This window comes from Canis lupus, chromosome 13 (assembly GCF_048164855.1).
Source record: "Canis lupus baileyi chromosome 13, mCanLup2.hap1, whole genome shotgun sequence".
Classification (NCBI taxonomy): Eukaryota; Metazoa; Chordata; class Mammalia; order Carnivora; family Canidae; genus Canis; species Canis lupus.
In genome coordinates, this window is record NC_132850.1 from 33,862,383 (window position 1) to 33,877,831 (window position 15,449).

At 42.2% G+C, this 15,449-nt stretch overlaps 1 long non-coding RNA gene across 1 annotated transcript in view; it reads right to left on the reverse strand.

Annotated features, from left to right (window-relative positions):
• LOC140602859 (uncharacterized) overlaps window positions 1-15,449 on the reverse strand; it is a 109,087-nt gene that overhangs the window by 64,841 nt on the left and 28,797 nt on the right. The window lies entirely within an intron of this gene.

Below are 15,449 nucleotides of genomic sequence, written 5' to 3' on the forward strand. Positions count from 1 at the left end.
TGGTAGAGCATCGCAAACCACTATCCAAAAGAAGTTTAACCTCTTTTTAGTGTAACCATAGAGATCATTCATTTGGGGATTTCAGGAATCCCATCCTCCAAAGGCTGAGATAACATGAACAGAGTGGAGCAACAAACTGAGAGATGATGTCTCTTCCCTTCTCCAGGACTAATTAGTTCCGTGACACTGGTCACAGGAGGGAAGGTAACTCAGAACACATTACCAACTTAAAACAAAGATCTCTCGTTTAGTCCCCATAACAACCTCTAACATCTACATGAGGAGCTCTACTTAACAAAGTTAGAGACTTGAACCCAAGGTCCTTAAACTTCACATTAACCCATACAGCCTCATGACATTTAATTTACCCAACTTTTGGGTTCCTTACCTAAGAAAGCAAGAAGGTTAACTCATTGCTCTCAAAAAGGTCTTTCTAAGTCTGTAAGTCCATGAATCAGATGACCTGGCCGGCCATAAACAATTCCTTTCTTATTAATTTCCATATGATTTCCATAATTTTTCACTTCTCAGCCTTGCAAGCTCTGAGGGCAAATAAAATTATATTCTGCACATAAAGATAAGCTAAAATAACAGTCACTCATTATTTGTCCATATAGCATAGTCCTTTTCCTCCTAAACTATTGCTTCACCTTTGTTTACATTGCTCTGTTCCATCAGTTTAGAGCATATTAAAAAGCAGAACTGGGTTGGTTGTTTTACGTTGGTGATAAACTTTGTGCCTCAACTGTATTGCAACCCCCAAAGCTTACTCAACTCCACCTGGCAGTTCAGCTCCTTGAGATAAAGTAGGCTTTCTCTGTGGAAAACCAGTTAGCAGTTTATCTTTCCACTCTGCTGCTGGCATACAGCTGGCTGGGCATCTCATAGACAGTCATCCAGGGGAAAGCAATAAAAAAAATTTAAAAAATAAAAATAAAAAGAGGAACTTGAAGGGAGTACTCCCCCATAAGAGGAATTAAAACCAATACTTTGTTTAGGTAGACTTGTGTAAGTCCAAGTTAAATGTGTGTGTGAGTGTGTGTGCGTGTGTATACTCCAGGATTGTGTGGATGTGTGCATGGAAGGAGGTTGAGACACTGTGAGTGAAAGGATCCTGGATAGATAGAAAGTGAGGACCAATTCCCATTGGACCCATTCCTAAGTACCATAAGGTTGGGTCAGTTTCTCACGGGAGAAATGGAAAGTTACATTTTGTTAATTTTTAACAAAACCATATGTAAGTCATTCTCTTAGAGAAAATTATACCAACAGCAACCAAGTAATAAAAAAAATCTTATATAAGAAAACAATTCAGTGCAAGGCATGCAGGAAAGAGCAGCCTATCTGCTGACGCTTTGATGGTAATGCTAAGCAATAAAAAACATTCATGCTGCAATCTATACAACTAAACAGGCTGAAACTTCTGTATTCAAATTTGATAGAGAAGAAGAAAATGGGCTTTTCCAGCTCCAGCCATCCCGGGTATGATGAGTTGAGTTATCTCTCCTCAAAAGATGTTGACGTCCTCAACTCCAGGACCTGTGACATGACCTTATTTAGAAATAAGATCTTTGCAGATGATTGAGTTAAATGAGGCCATCATGGTGGGCCTTAATCCAATAATGCTGTGTCCTTATAATAGAGGTGGGGGGACTTGGACACAGAGGCCGACATGCATACAGGGAGAAGTCATGCAAACATGAAGACAGAAATCAGGGGGATATCTTTACAAGTCAAGGAGTGCCAAAGATTGCCAGCACATCCTCAGAAGCAAGGAAACAGGAAGGGAAAAAATTCTTCCTTCATGGGCCTTAGAAGCAACAAATCCCAAAGATACCTTCATCCTGGACTTCTAGCCTCCAGATCTGTGACATGATATATCTTTGCTCTGTAATTCGACCAGTTACTGGTACTTTGCTATGGCAGCCTGAGCAAATGAACACATTAGGTTTTCTCAAGGTCACCTTGAGTCACCACACAGCTTTCCTCTTGCCCCTTTATCTGCACAGCATCTCCAAAGGAGAAAGTATTTGAGGAGACCTGGGCTTCCTCTCTATTTTCCTCTCATCCTGAAATCCTTGAAACTCATCTTATTCTTCACCTTTGAAGCCTAATTTCCAAAGAAGCGTTTATAAGAAACCTCTAGGATAACAATAAGTGGCTAATTCTACCCAGGGGCCAAATGGTAAGAAAAATCAAGAAAAAAATTATTAACCTGGGAAATTGCCTTCCCAAAAGACTTGAGCTGAGGGCTCTAGTTCTTGGAAGATCCAACAGCAGTTGAAGAAGAGGGGAGAAGAAAAAGAATTTGCTCCTAAAGGGTCCTTTAGTTTGAATCTGATACCAAGTAATCTAATTAGATTCAGACATTCTGTTTGGGAACCACGTCAAGATTGCGGCACTCTTTTTAAGCAGCTGATTTGGATCATACATTTAGACAGGCTTAGTTTCCTTGCTTTGCTGCTGTTGTTTCCTCCTGGAGGAGAGTGGTTGGATCCTGATACTTGGAATTAGGTTGGTGTTAGCTGAGGGACTAGCCAAAGGACTGGCATTTGGAAAATAAATTTTAGTATTAATTTAGAAAGGGGAGTGGGTTCAAGCAGCCAAGAGGTGAACAGATGGCAGTGCATGCTGGGAGTTCCTGGCAAGGAGTCAGTCACTAGAAGGGGTGGTTGAATGAAATGCTTTTGTATCTAGGTTGCAGGAGAACAGGAAGCTGTGACTAGCTTTGGCAGCTTCTAATACAAAATTTATTAAAGAGGAATGAATTTGATTATAAACAAATGACAATTTACTTTTCATATCTCTACTCAATTTCCTCAGACAATTTTCCAGGAAGAGCTGAACCTCTTAAATAACAATTCTAAGGGTGTAGGAGGTTCAAATATGACAATTGGGCTTTGACTTATCCATATCAATGAGCTTCAGAAAAAATGGCAGGAGTCTAAGATAAACATCCAAACACGGAGAAGATTTATTCCTTCTAGCTATGGCAAAATCATGGAGGGGGGGGATGGAAATGTCACATCGAATAATTTAATAAAAGGGTAGGATCTTGATCTTCCAGTAAGAAAACCAAAGTCTCTCAACTGTTTTAGAAAGAGAAGGCTGTTGCTCTTTGTGGTGATGGTTTCCTCTGCCAGATAACACATGCAATTAAAAGACAAGTTTTACCACTTGGCTGGTCACCGTAAGTAGACCTCTGACAAGCACACTTTAGAGGCACCACTGCTTCGGAGCCAAACCAGTTTTAAACATTTGTCCTTTGCCAATAATAGGCCACACTTCCTCACTCACTGTGATAGTTAATCTGTCAACTTACCTGGGCCATGATGCCCAAATATGTGGTCAAACACTAGTCTAGATAGTTCTGTGAGTGTGTCTTTGGATGAGATGAACATTTAAATTGGTGGCTTTTAAGTAAAATAGATTGCTCTTCATAATGTTGGTGAGCCTCATCCAATCTGTTGAAGGCCCAAATAGAACAAAAGACAGACCTCTGAACAAGAGGCAATTCGGCCAACAGATGGCCTTTGCGTTTCATCTGCAACATTAGCTCTTCCAGGTTCTTCAGGCTGCCAGCCCACTTTGCGGATTTTTTTTTAATTCTTTTAAAAGATTTTATTTATTTATTCATGATAGACAGAGAGAGAGAGAGAGAGAGAGGCAGAGACACAGGCAGAGGGAGAAGCAGGCTCCATGCAGGGAGCCTGACGTGGGACTCAATCCTGGGTCTCCAGGATCACACCCTAGGCCGAAGGTGGCACTAAACTGCTGAGCCACTAGGGCTGCCCCACTTTGCAGATTTTAGAGTTGCTAACCCCTATGATCACTTGAACCAATTCCTTAAAATAAATCTCTTTCTATAGATATACGTACATCCTGTTGGTTCGGTTTTTGGTTTTTTTTTTTTTTGTTTTTTTCTGGAGAACCCTGATGATATACTCATTTAGAGATTTGTCTCCAGTAGGTGTCTAATAACCTTCAAGCAGATACCAAAGATAATCCAAATTCAGTTTGAATAATGCTTACAGGTCAGCTTCAGTGGCCAGTGGTGCAATGGCACATGCACATATCAGACAGACAAGATGCTTCAATGAGGCTTTAAAACATCAGTTCTATTTTCAAGTGAAAGGCAAATGCATCTACCAATTTTGTTGGGGGGTCATCATGCTGCTGCACCAAGAAGAAAGCATTTAGGGGTCTATCCTCTCTGTATTTGTCATCCTTCTCCACGTCCTCAGCAGAATGCCTGGCATGGAGCAGCTAAGCATGGGAGGGCGGCATTGAATTTGTGGGAGAGGGTATGTTGATGCAAGTCATCTCCACCCTGCTCTTCTGATATTTGCCAATCACATTCCCCAAAACCAGGCTACCACAGCCAAAAAACCAACATCTAACATTTACTGAGTGATCGCAGTATGACAGACCTCAAATAACTTGAGGGAGGGGCTTGTATCGTCTCCATTTTATAGACAAGGAAATGAAGACACAGAACATGAAACAGTTTGCCCCAGGTCCTTTACACACACGTCATCACATATCCAGTAAGCTGTAGAGCTAGGAATAACGGAACAAGAAGATTAGCAGCCTCCAGAAACTCCTAACCTGCTCTGCACCCTGACAACCCTGGAGCCTGGTGTGAAGGATTAAGCTCATGCTAGTAAGAGAGCTACAAGGGTTTTGATTCAGCATTTAATGCAGGATCAGACAATTCTTTGGTGCGGGGAGTGACCCGTGCACTGTGGCGTGTTTAGTGGCATCCCTGGCCTCTCTGCTCTCGAGATGCTCCATCTCCTAAATTGTGACCATCAAAATTACCTGAAACTTTGCCAAGTGTCCCCTTTGGGATAAGGAAGGACCACCTCAGTGGAGAACTGATGGCTTACTGTACTAAAGCTCATACTGTAGCATTTATATCTAAACCCAGTGTAATTATAGGATTCCTTCTCACGGTTCCTTGTGGGAGTTTCTCATACACTTTTATTCATCATTTCTCTGGGCGGTGTGTATCCAGCTGCCCCCAAAGATGAGATTTTTCTCGAAGTGTATTGAAGCTGAGGGGAGGACATAAAGTAGCTAAACGGCAAAGAAGACACAAAGAATATTACCATTCTGCTTCATGACCCGCTTCGTCCTTAGGCCCCATTGTGTACGCCCAGGGCCTCATATTTCCCCGGATTTGAAATACCAACTGACTGGAGGGCCCTGCCCCCTGGTGATTTCAGAGCTTCTGCCAATATTCCCAGAAACCCTTTGATGCTGATGAAAAAGGCTGGACCATTGTCTACCACTCTGTTTTTGCATGTTCTGTTCCTTCTGCCTGGAATGTTCCCCTGACCTCAGCCTCGTCACCCTCAATCATAACTCCCAGGTCTATTTCATTGGTAAAACATAATCATTGGAAATCGTCATACTTGTCTATTGGTTTACCTGCAGAATGTCTGCCTGTATCACTCTCCATCCAACCACTAAAATGTAAGTTCCAAGGAACCCGACCCCATACCTCCCAATTCCTAGAAAAAGAACATGACCAGTACCTAATGGGTATTCCACACATATGTATTGAATCGAGTAACCCTAGAAGCTATCTTGTATTCTTACATGTCTTTTTCTGAACTATAAACAGTTCAAGAAATGATCTTTATGAGGCAGTGGGGCACATGAGTCAAAGGAAGAGTATTAAAAGTTGAGTGGCTGACTGTCATATTATTTATTGTATGCCCGGAGGGAGTGGTTTATGAATCCCAGTGATCTCAGAAGAGACTTGCAGACAAACCTTCACCAGTCTGCCAAGACCTTCTGGTCCCAGTGTGGAACATGAGTCCCTATATGAGTCAGCCACTATTTGCTCCTACTACGTGTGTACTCCACCCTTGTTATTCCTTCATGTGTGAAGAGTCATGGGAGTTGGCCCAACTGACTCTCTGCTCAACATTTCACTGCTTTGTCCTCTCTTCTCTCTCATTCATGAGTTCTGTTGGGGAATAGATTTTGTGTGGGATGAGGAGAAACACATATGTGATAGAAAAACCAAACTGTGAAAAGTAAAAAAATGTCTTTAATGGAACTATGAAATGACTATAGGTTGATTCATCAGTGGAAACACATGGAAACTATTATTTCCAAATTCAACAGTTTATGAAACCTGAAACTGTTCAATGTTTTGTTCAGAATTACGTATTTGGCCTTTGGGAGTTTATGTGAATTGTCTGTTCAAATACCAAGGAAAACATCTAATTGGTTCATTAAGAGACTTATAAATGGATCTTCTGCTTTCTTCTAAATATATAGTGGAGAAACAAGGAACAGACCACCTAAAAGGAGCTTTGACTCCATGCCTCCACAGCTGGGAAAATTCTAAATCAAGCTTGATTTGTATCCAAGAACTGGAGTGAGGTTAACAGGGAAGTCATAGCAGGAAACAGGTTGCTATTCTGACCTCAGCCTTCTCAGGCTATTCTAGGTACGGCTACCACTGTACAGAAGCTCAGATCACACCAGGCGGGGACCAAATGTGACCTCATAGTTTTCTTTCCAGTTTGGATTTCTAGTATGCTATTCTCTGCTGCCATAATGACCATAATGATACCGTATGGATGGAGTTAGCCTAGTTAACCCGTGATTCTACAAACTATTTCCAAAGGTCACACAGTAACCACAACCAAAATATTTTCACATCAGTAGTATATCACCAGGGAAACAAAATTTCAAATGTCTTTGAATACTCCACATAGGAAAGGTAAACGAGTTCGCAAAGTGTTATGTAGGTTCCTGGTCAGGCAACTAATACACTCATTATATTCAGCTCTCCCACAGCCCCACCATTACCCTCTTTCTCTCTCTCATTAAGCGAATTACTCTTGTCTCTAAGACCTGTGGCTTCCTTTGCAGTCACGAGCTCTTTACACACAGGCTTTGGGTTCTCTGCTTCAATCCCTCTACCCAGATATAAAAGGACAGGTGAAGTACGCACTGTCAGTACATATTTGTAAAGATTATCTGAAAAATAAATAGAAGCTGTAAATTTAGACAAAATAGGGTGTATTTGGTAGCTCTGCTCCGCCAAATATTTCTAATAGTAACCTTTTAGGTTTAAACATTTTACTCAGCCAAAGCCAAAGGCCTTACTCGTTTCAGATGAAAAATTAGAAAGGGCATTGTTCAGTTTTTGTGTAACAAGCATCACGACCCAGGAATACATCCCAGGGAGGAGCTTCAGAGGCCTGATGAGGTGGAGAGCCCTAGAAACAAGTCTCTGCAAAGGCAGAAAATGGAAAGGAAAATGGAAATGATGGGCCCACACCAAAACTAAGATCCTCCACTCCACACAAAATTGGATTGTGTGGATTTGCAGACTATAGAGAGATAAAGGACTTGCCTACCACGTGACTGGTGGCTTCCAGAGGAGCCAGCCTAGAGCATGACATATTAGGTCCTCAGGAAGTTTCCAAGGAGAGCACCTGAGTGAAAATATCTCTGATTCGCATGAGATGGTGGCCATGAAATCGGGAATGCTTGCAGATCTTCACATTCATTAACTGAGAGCTCACCATTTTATAAGTACCATTCTAGGATCTTGAAATACAGCAGCGAACACAGCAGGAAAACAACCACCACCACCGTGGCTTCACGGAACACATATTCTAGTGGGAGGAAATCTGTGATTAAAAGCAGTAATGTAGGAAGTTAGACAGATGTGGTGGGGAAAAAATAGACACCATGGAAAGAAATCAGGAAGGTTGGGGGCAGGGTATAACTTTACATAGGGGGGTTTGGGAAGACTTCAACGAGCAGGCGACACGTGGCCCAGGACCTGAATGAAATTAAGGGGTGAACCAACTGGACATCTGGGGAAAGAGGCTCGTACAGGCAATTGGCTTGTTTCTGAATCAGCCCCAGAGTTAAGGCCCGGCCATGAGCAGGTGCTCTTGTGCTCACCTGGCTCTCTTCTGTTCATGCCCCAGGTCTGGGCCTGGCACTGATTGCCTAGAGACAGCATTCCTCTTCCTGGTGTCTAGGTTCGAAACGCTTTCTTGTTGTCCTCCCAGCATTCTACTTCCCCTGTCAAAACGGGTACCACACTTTGTGGTGTCAGCTGCTGAACTGGCTTCTTTCCATGTTATTCTGATAAGATGAAAAGACCTCCATCCCACTCAACATAGAATCTCCCAACTCCAGTGGAGCACCCAGGGGGCAGCGCTGTGTGGGGAATCCAGCCCCTTGGGCTCCTCTCCTGACTCTCCCATTGACTTACTAGGCACCGTGGGGCAAGGTACTTAACCTATGTTTCAGGTTCCTCGGGCTTGAAGTGGGAGATTAGAGCCAGCAAGCGCCTGGCACATCGTAGATGATTGATAAATTAATCTAGCAATCACCACATCCTCCGGGGACATTTTAATCCACTGAGAGCCTTCCTCCTATAATTGCGCATCAAAGGCAATGTAGCCCAGTGAAATAAGCATGAATATTTAGACTCAGATAAATCAGAGTCCATTGGAAAACTGAGTGCAATATTCTCTAATTACATAAAGGGAGATGAAAGTCTCTCTTTCAAAAGTTTGTTGAGGATAAAAAGAAAAAAGGTTACATTCAGAATGGCCTTCCCATCCAGTAGGTACTCCACAGTAGCTCAGTCTGTTCTCCCCACTGCCCACACTTACCTGATTAGTATCCTGCATTTGCACCTCAACCATATGATGCTTTCTAAACATCTCTGAGGAGTCCTCTAACCTTTCCTTAGGCCCACACTCAGGCTTCTCCAGGAGATTGCAAATTCTTTGAGGTAAGACTGCACTTTATTTCTCAGAGATTCTCATCATGCCTTGCACAGGACATTCTCAGAATAGGTTTTCAAATATGAATTGAATGAATAATAAATAGGGGGAGGAGAGAGGGAAAGAGAGAAAGGTTTTGTTAAGTCAAGGGTTATATGAGGAATAGAGACGGAGGAATGGTTCATGGAAATCAATGTAAATGACTCATGCAAATGAGCTGACTGAAATACATTTAGGGCTCCCTTGAGGGAGGAAATTCCATTTCCATTCCCTAGGATAGATACTTATCTGTTCGGAATCATTCAGATACAGCCCTGCCTAAAGAAAGAGATGACCTCTCCAGATCCTTTCTTAACCTATTATATTCTCTCTCTCTCTCTCTCTCTCTCTCTCTCCTAGTAAATTTATCAATAAACTTAAAAAGAAAGAAGACAAATATATTGTCTGAATGAGATGCACATTTTCCCCACATACTACAAATGAAATATTCTAAGAGATAACATGGTTACAGTTCAAGGCATTACTAAGAAAAACTAGCTATATTTTTATCAGATGAAAGAATCTCACTGCAGATAAGCCAATCTGCTATTTTAATCCGAAACAGGGCAATTTTGAACTATGCAAAAAATTAATGCACAGCTTCTGGCGATGGTAGATGGCATTACTAAAAGACATGATGCATCATTTATAAGCTACTGTTGGTAACCTGAGTGCTGAGAGATGAGAAATCTAAACAATGTAAGAGAAAGTGGCTCAACACATAGAGAAAGATATCTGTTTCGTAAAATGAGACCAACACATTTGAAGCAATGAATTAAGAATTTACAAATAAACCCAACGAAAGCACAGATGAAAAGAATCTATGGTCTCCCAGTTTACATCTTGTCAAATATTTAAATATAGCAGCATTTCTCCCTCTGGGACCCAAGGACCCTTGAAGGATCCATGGGCACCTTTTCACGGGTCATGAATTATATAAAACTTAAAAATTTTTGCATAGTAATATTAATGATGTATGTTTAAACTGTTTTACCCGTTTTTTTTTTTTAAAGATTTTATTTATTTATTCATGAGAGACACACAGAGAGAGAAAAAGAGGCAGAGACACAGGCAGAGAGAGAAGCAGGCTCCATGCAGGGAGCCCGACGCGGGACTTGATCCTGGGTCTCCAGGATCACACCCTGGGCTGAAGGCAGCGCTAAACCACTGAGCCACCCTACTGCCCTACTGAATGAATAACAACTGTATTCATTCTCCATTGTTGCTGTAACAGATTACCATAAACCTAGCAGGTTGAAATAACACACACATTTATTATCGTCTAGTTCGGGAGGTCAGAAGTCTGACAGTGTTTCATTGGACTAAAGTCAAGGTGTCAGCCAGGCTGGACTCCTTTCTAGGGCTCTAGGGGTGAATCCATCTTCCTGCTTCAGCTTCAAGATGTCACCCACATCCTTTGTCTTTCTTCCACCTTCAGAGCCAGTGACACGGCATCTCTCTGACCCTGCTTCTGTTATCACATATCTTCTCCGACAATAGCCTGGAAAGGTTCTCCAAGTCTAGGGATTCAGGTAATTAGGTTGGGTCAAGCAGGATCATCTCCCTGTTTTGAGGTCCTTAAACTTAATCACCTCTACAAAATCCCTCTGGTCAGCGTGAGGTAACATAGTAGCAGGTTCAGGAGGTTAGGAGAGGGAAGTCTTGGGGAGCCAATATTTTGCCTACATAAGAACTCCTTTTTCATTTATAATTGGCGATTGAAAAGCAGTTTCTGGGAATAAGAGTTTAGCTTCATAAATCAGACTCTTCCAAATTAGAGTAGCCAAACACACAGTCCTGAATATCTTCAATATTTTTATGATATTTTTTTGAGAAGCGCAGGCATTGAGCTTTTCCCATCAGTTCTAGACCTGTTGTCTAATCAGAGATAGGATTCCTGTGGGAACCAGTTAGCTTCGTTCAGCTCTACCACCAAACACTCCATCTGATGGGGATGCCGTCTTACTGATATATACCTCAGTCCGAGAGGGTGCATATTAAGGCGTAGCGATAGTATCATACCAAACTTATCGCCATTCCTAGAAAAACTCAATAATCATTTTCCACTATTGGATTTCAGTTTCATCCTCACCAGGTGGAAAGAAGAGTCCATAGACACCTGTTCCAGAATAACATGGGAGGAAGACTCCTAGTAAGGGATGGTGGGGCTGGTGGAACTCACACTGCCTGTTCTCGTTTGTCCACCATGTTATGGCATAAAAGAAATGGCTCATCTTTGATCAAAGTTAGAAACAGAGCAATTGGCTAAGTTGCAAGTGAAAAATGTTGTAAGGAAAAGAAGCAGTAGGATGGCATTAGAGATACATGGATAAAGGAGACCAGAGACAGTGATGATTCTTAACCAAGAGTCCACTGAAGAACTTCTGGGGAGCTCTGAACTCCTAACATTCCGAGGCCTTGTGAGTTTTTCTTAGGAGACATATCATACCATTCATAGAAATCACAGAAGTATATGACTCCAAAATGATTGAAAACCACTGTTCTCACGTGGAAGAAAAAGGGACCTGGGAATTCTGAGAGATACCACAAGCCACCAATAAAATGGTAAATTGGGGATCCCTGGGTGGCTCAGCAGGGATCCCTGGGTGACTCAGCAGTTTGGCACCTGCCTTTGGCCCAGGGCACAATCCTGGAGACCCGGGATCGAATCCCACGTCAGGCTCCTGGTGCATGGAGCCTGCTTCTCCCTCTGCCTATGTCTCTGCCTCTCTCTCTCTCTCTCTCTCTCTGTGACTATCATAAATAAATAAAAATTAAAAAAAAAAACATTAAAAAATAAAATAAATTAAAATGGTAAATTGGAATGAATGGCTGGGAAGAGGAGAGGGCAGGGGTGTATTTGTATATTCACATGAGTAAATGTTCGTTAAATGGTGTTTTAAAAATGAATGAGAGGAAATGAAGAGCTTACAGAGCTGTTTAAATCACCAGCTGTGTTTTTCTCTTCCTCTTACTGCCCGGCCAGCCCAACCAGCAGTCCCGTCCTAGCAACATGGCCTTTGCCCTTTGCCCTCCATCCTTGACCTCTTGTGAAGGTACTGCATTTACAAAGCCCCAGGAGCTCAGACGTTCTAAAGACACATTTACACACACACACACACACACACACACACACACACACACGGCCTTTTGTAAAAGAAGCTATTTAGACACAAAAAAGTAATATGGGGCTTACAACTCCCCCAATCTCTCTTTTCTATCAAATTAACCCAAAATGGAAGAAAAAAAGGAGATAACACCACTCTGAGATGGACTGTTTTTACAGCTCATTTTATATGGTGCGGTTTCGGACGCATGGGTGGCTCAGTGGCTGAGTGTCTGCCTTTGGCTCAGGTCCTGATCCCAGGGGTCCTGGGATCGAGTCCCACATCAGGCTCCCCAACCCCCTCATTCATGGGGCTGCTTCTCCCTCTGCCTGTGTCTCTGCCTCTCTCTCTCTCTGTGTCCCTCATGAATAAATAAGTAAAATCTTAAAAAAAAAATAAATGACGCAGTTTACCCCTTAAAAGAAGAGAATGCATTTGCCAGCAAAATGCAGTGGGATCCTATCTCAGAAATAGAAGGGGTGCAGGCCATTCTTCTGGAAATATTTACTCACATTTACCTGTGTTTACTGCGTTGAATGCCAAATGCTACAACTGAGTCAACACACTCTGATCTCTCATTGTGTCTTTTTAATCACTTTCTCTCACATGGAATAGCTTGGATTTCCAAATCTCTGCCATTCCATTATAAATACAGCTCATTCACAGTTGGCTAAAACACTCCATGTTACTTCTTGGATTCCAATTACCCAACAGAAGGTGCATTGAATTTGCCTAGGAAACAAGGACAATGTCTGTTTGTAAAAGTTTATGGCATTCCCTCTCCCCACCACACCCCCCCCCCAGAGTGTTTTAGACATCTAAGAAAGTCAAACCCTAAGGAAAAATATAAACAAGCGCTTGGAATATACACACAATCGCATATCCTATTTGTAAAAAATACTGCCACCATCTTGCCAGGCAGTGCAAAAAGGAAACGTTTATCCCCGTGTAACTCAACAGACATTTTTTTCTTCCTCTCCACCGATGCCTAAATCACTTGAATGGCAAATGCATCATCTGGCTGAAATACACCATAACTGCAAATCTTAAGACTCCAAGGGTCACATGCTAACATTGTATCCTGCTTTTATTGATAAGGCAGTAAATATTAGATGGATCAATAAGGCTCACAGAAATAACCACAGAATAACAGCATCAAATTTCTAAGAATAGCAGAGTCAGAGAGTATATTTAAATGATCCTTTCTAGTGGTTGTAAAATGTCTCAAATTCCCTAGAAAGCAAGAGACCTCATCATACATGCATGTGCATCTACACATACACATTTATCTCACCTGGGACTCTAATCTCGAAGTACCTCATAAGTTCAATACAACCGATGACATAGGATAACTGTGGAAAACATTCAGGATTTGGGATCAAACAGACCTGAGTCAGAATTCTGTATTTGTGGGGCACCTGGAGGGCTCAGTCAAACATCTGCCTTCAGCTCAGGTCATGATCTCAGGGTCCTGGGATCAAGCACTGCACTGGGCTCCCCGCTCAGCAGGGAGTCTGCGCCTCCCTCTCCCTCTGCCTCCTCCCCCTGCTTGTGATCTCTCTGTCTCTGTCTCTCTCACACAAATAAATAAATAAATAAATAATCTTTCAAAAAAAAGGAATTCTGTATTGGCTACTCACAAGCTGTCTGATTTGGGACAAAGGAGGTTACTTCTCTGATCCTTGGTTGCTTTTCTCAAGGATAAATGAGAAAAATACTGCCTTCCTTATAAGATCATTAACAAGACTGGCTCCACACAGAGCAAGCACTGGAGCAATAAAAGCTCTTAGCATCAGCCACGTAATTCCTTAATTCATTCATCAGACACTAAGTTCCTACTCTCTCCCCAGCACTCTGCCTTGATGGAACTCTAAGACATATCTTGATCTTTGTGCAAAAGGTACACATTACAGCTCACATATCCCTTTTTTTATTGCTCAATTTAATTTATACTTTGAACCCTGGTTCCACCTATTTGTAGATACCTAAGCTCGGCCAAATCAGGGTCCTTCCTTCACCCTTTATCTGGGGTTATGTCTTGAATTAGAAGGTAATATAGTGCAAAGTTATAAGCTCAAGTCTAGTGAAGGAGAAAAATTATGATCTTTTAAAAAAATATGGTAAATACAATTATGGTAGGATAATGATATTTTGTGTTATTAATACCTCATCTTTGGAACCCCTTGGTTTTGGCCCATTTTAGCGTTACCGGATTCAATGCCAAAAGGCTATTACAGCAAAAAAGCACAGTAAACATTCTGAATTGCAGAAGCCTAGGCCCAAGGGAAGTCAGGGCACAGAGACAACAGGATGGGGTTAGAGCTAGATTTCCCACATGCCTCCTCCCACCCTCCACCCATCTCACCAACTACTGAATCACATTTCCTCAGAGGGTAAGAAGAAAGAAGAGTCGGAACAAACAGGAAAACTCCACGCAGCTGAGTGTACAAGAAGGGAAAGAGGGGATGGCGGGACTCCCAGGTGAAATTCAGAGCTCCAGTGATGGAGGAACTTGTGCTTCAGTCTCTCGTAGAGCCCTGGAGGTGCGTTCAGGTATCAGAGAGGTATCAGCATGCTAGATATGGGAGGATTGGGCTCAGGCTATCTCATTGAGTTAACAGAATGTTCTCACATTACAGAGAGTGATCCAGAGAGAGATAGGCCTTAGCACCCTAAACTTTCCTATTGCCCACAGTGGCCTGGGAACGTGTATTTCTGTGCATCTAGGAAGGACATCAAAGCCGGAAATTTTGTTAAATCTGCCTTGAAAGGTGAGAATGAGTGATGTCATAGCCACCTGTCTGTACTGACAGCCAAAGAAATGGTGAAGATAATGGGCATCAAGTGGAGGCTAGCAAGAATAGATCATGGCCAAGAAGACATTCCCTAACCCAAATAATTTGGGTCTATATGAGTCATGTAAGTCACATGGGTTTAGACATAAGCCCAGAGAAGAGATAGGAGAAGTATCCCGCTATATCTGAGTGTAGGTATCCAATAAGAGGCAGAATGAGGGTTCACAATGTAAACTAAATTGGTTGATAGAAAAAACTTACATGAGCTGATATGTATATTTATTGTATGAAAATCAAGGTATGTCTAGGGTCCCATGATTCCAAAAAGAAGAGTCAAGAGAAATCAGAATAGGGAAGCTTGACTTTAGGATTGAGATGAAAAAGAGTCCCATCTGGGTTCAAGAGTGCTCTAGACAGAGGGAAAGTCTGTGCAATGGGGCAAAGATGGGAATGATGAGTTTGGGGGATGGCAAGCCATTTGGAATGTTAGTCTTAGAGGACAGGTCGGGGAGTGATAGGAGGCCCAGCTGGAAGGGAAAACCTGGGTCAGACCATGAAGACTACTATCCAGAATGCTCTAGTACTTCAGAAGGAACATTCTGACAATTGTGTGGAATGTGATTTGGGAGGGAGGAGTGGAGGCCTAACATTAGAGGCCACAAGTCCCAAACTAGATCAATCAGAACATGAAAAGAGAACTGACAAAGGAGAAAGCAAATAAGAATGAATCT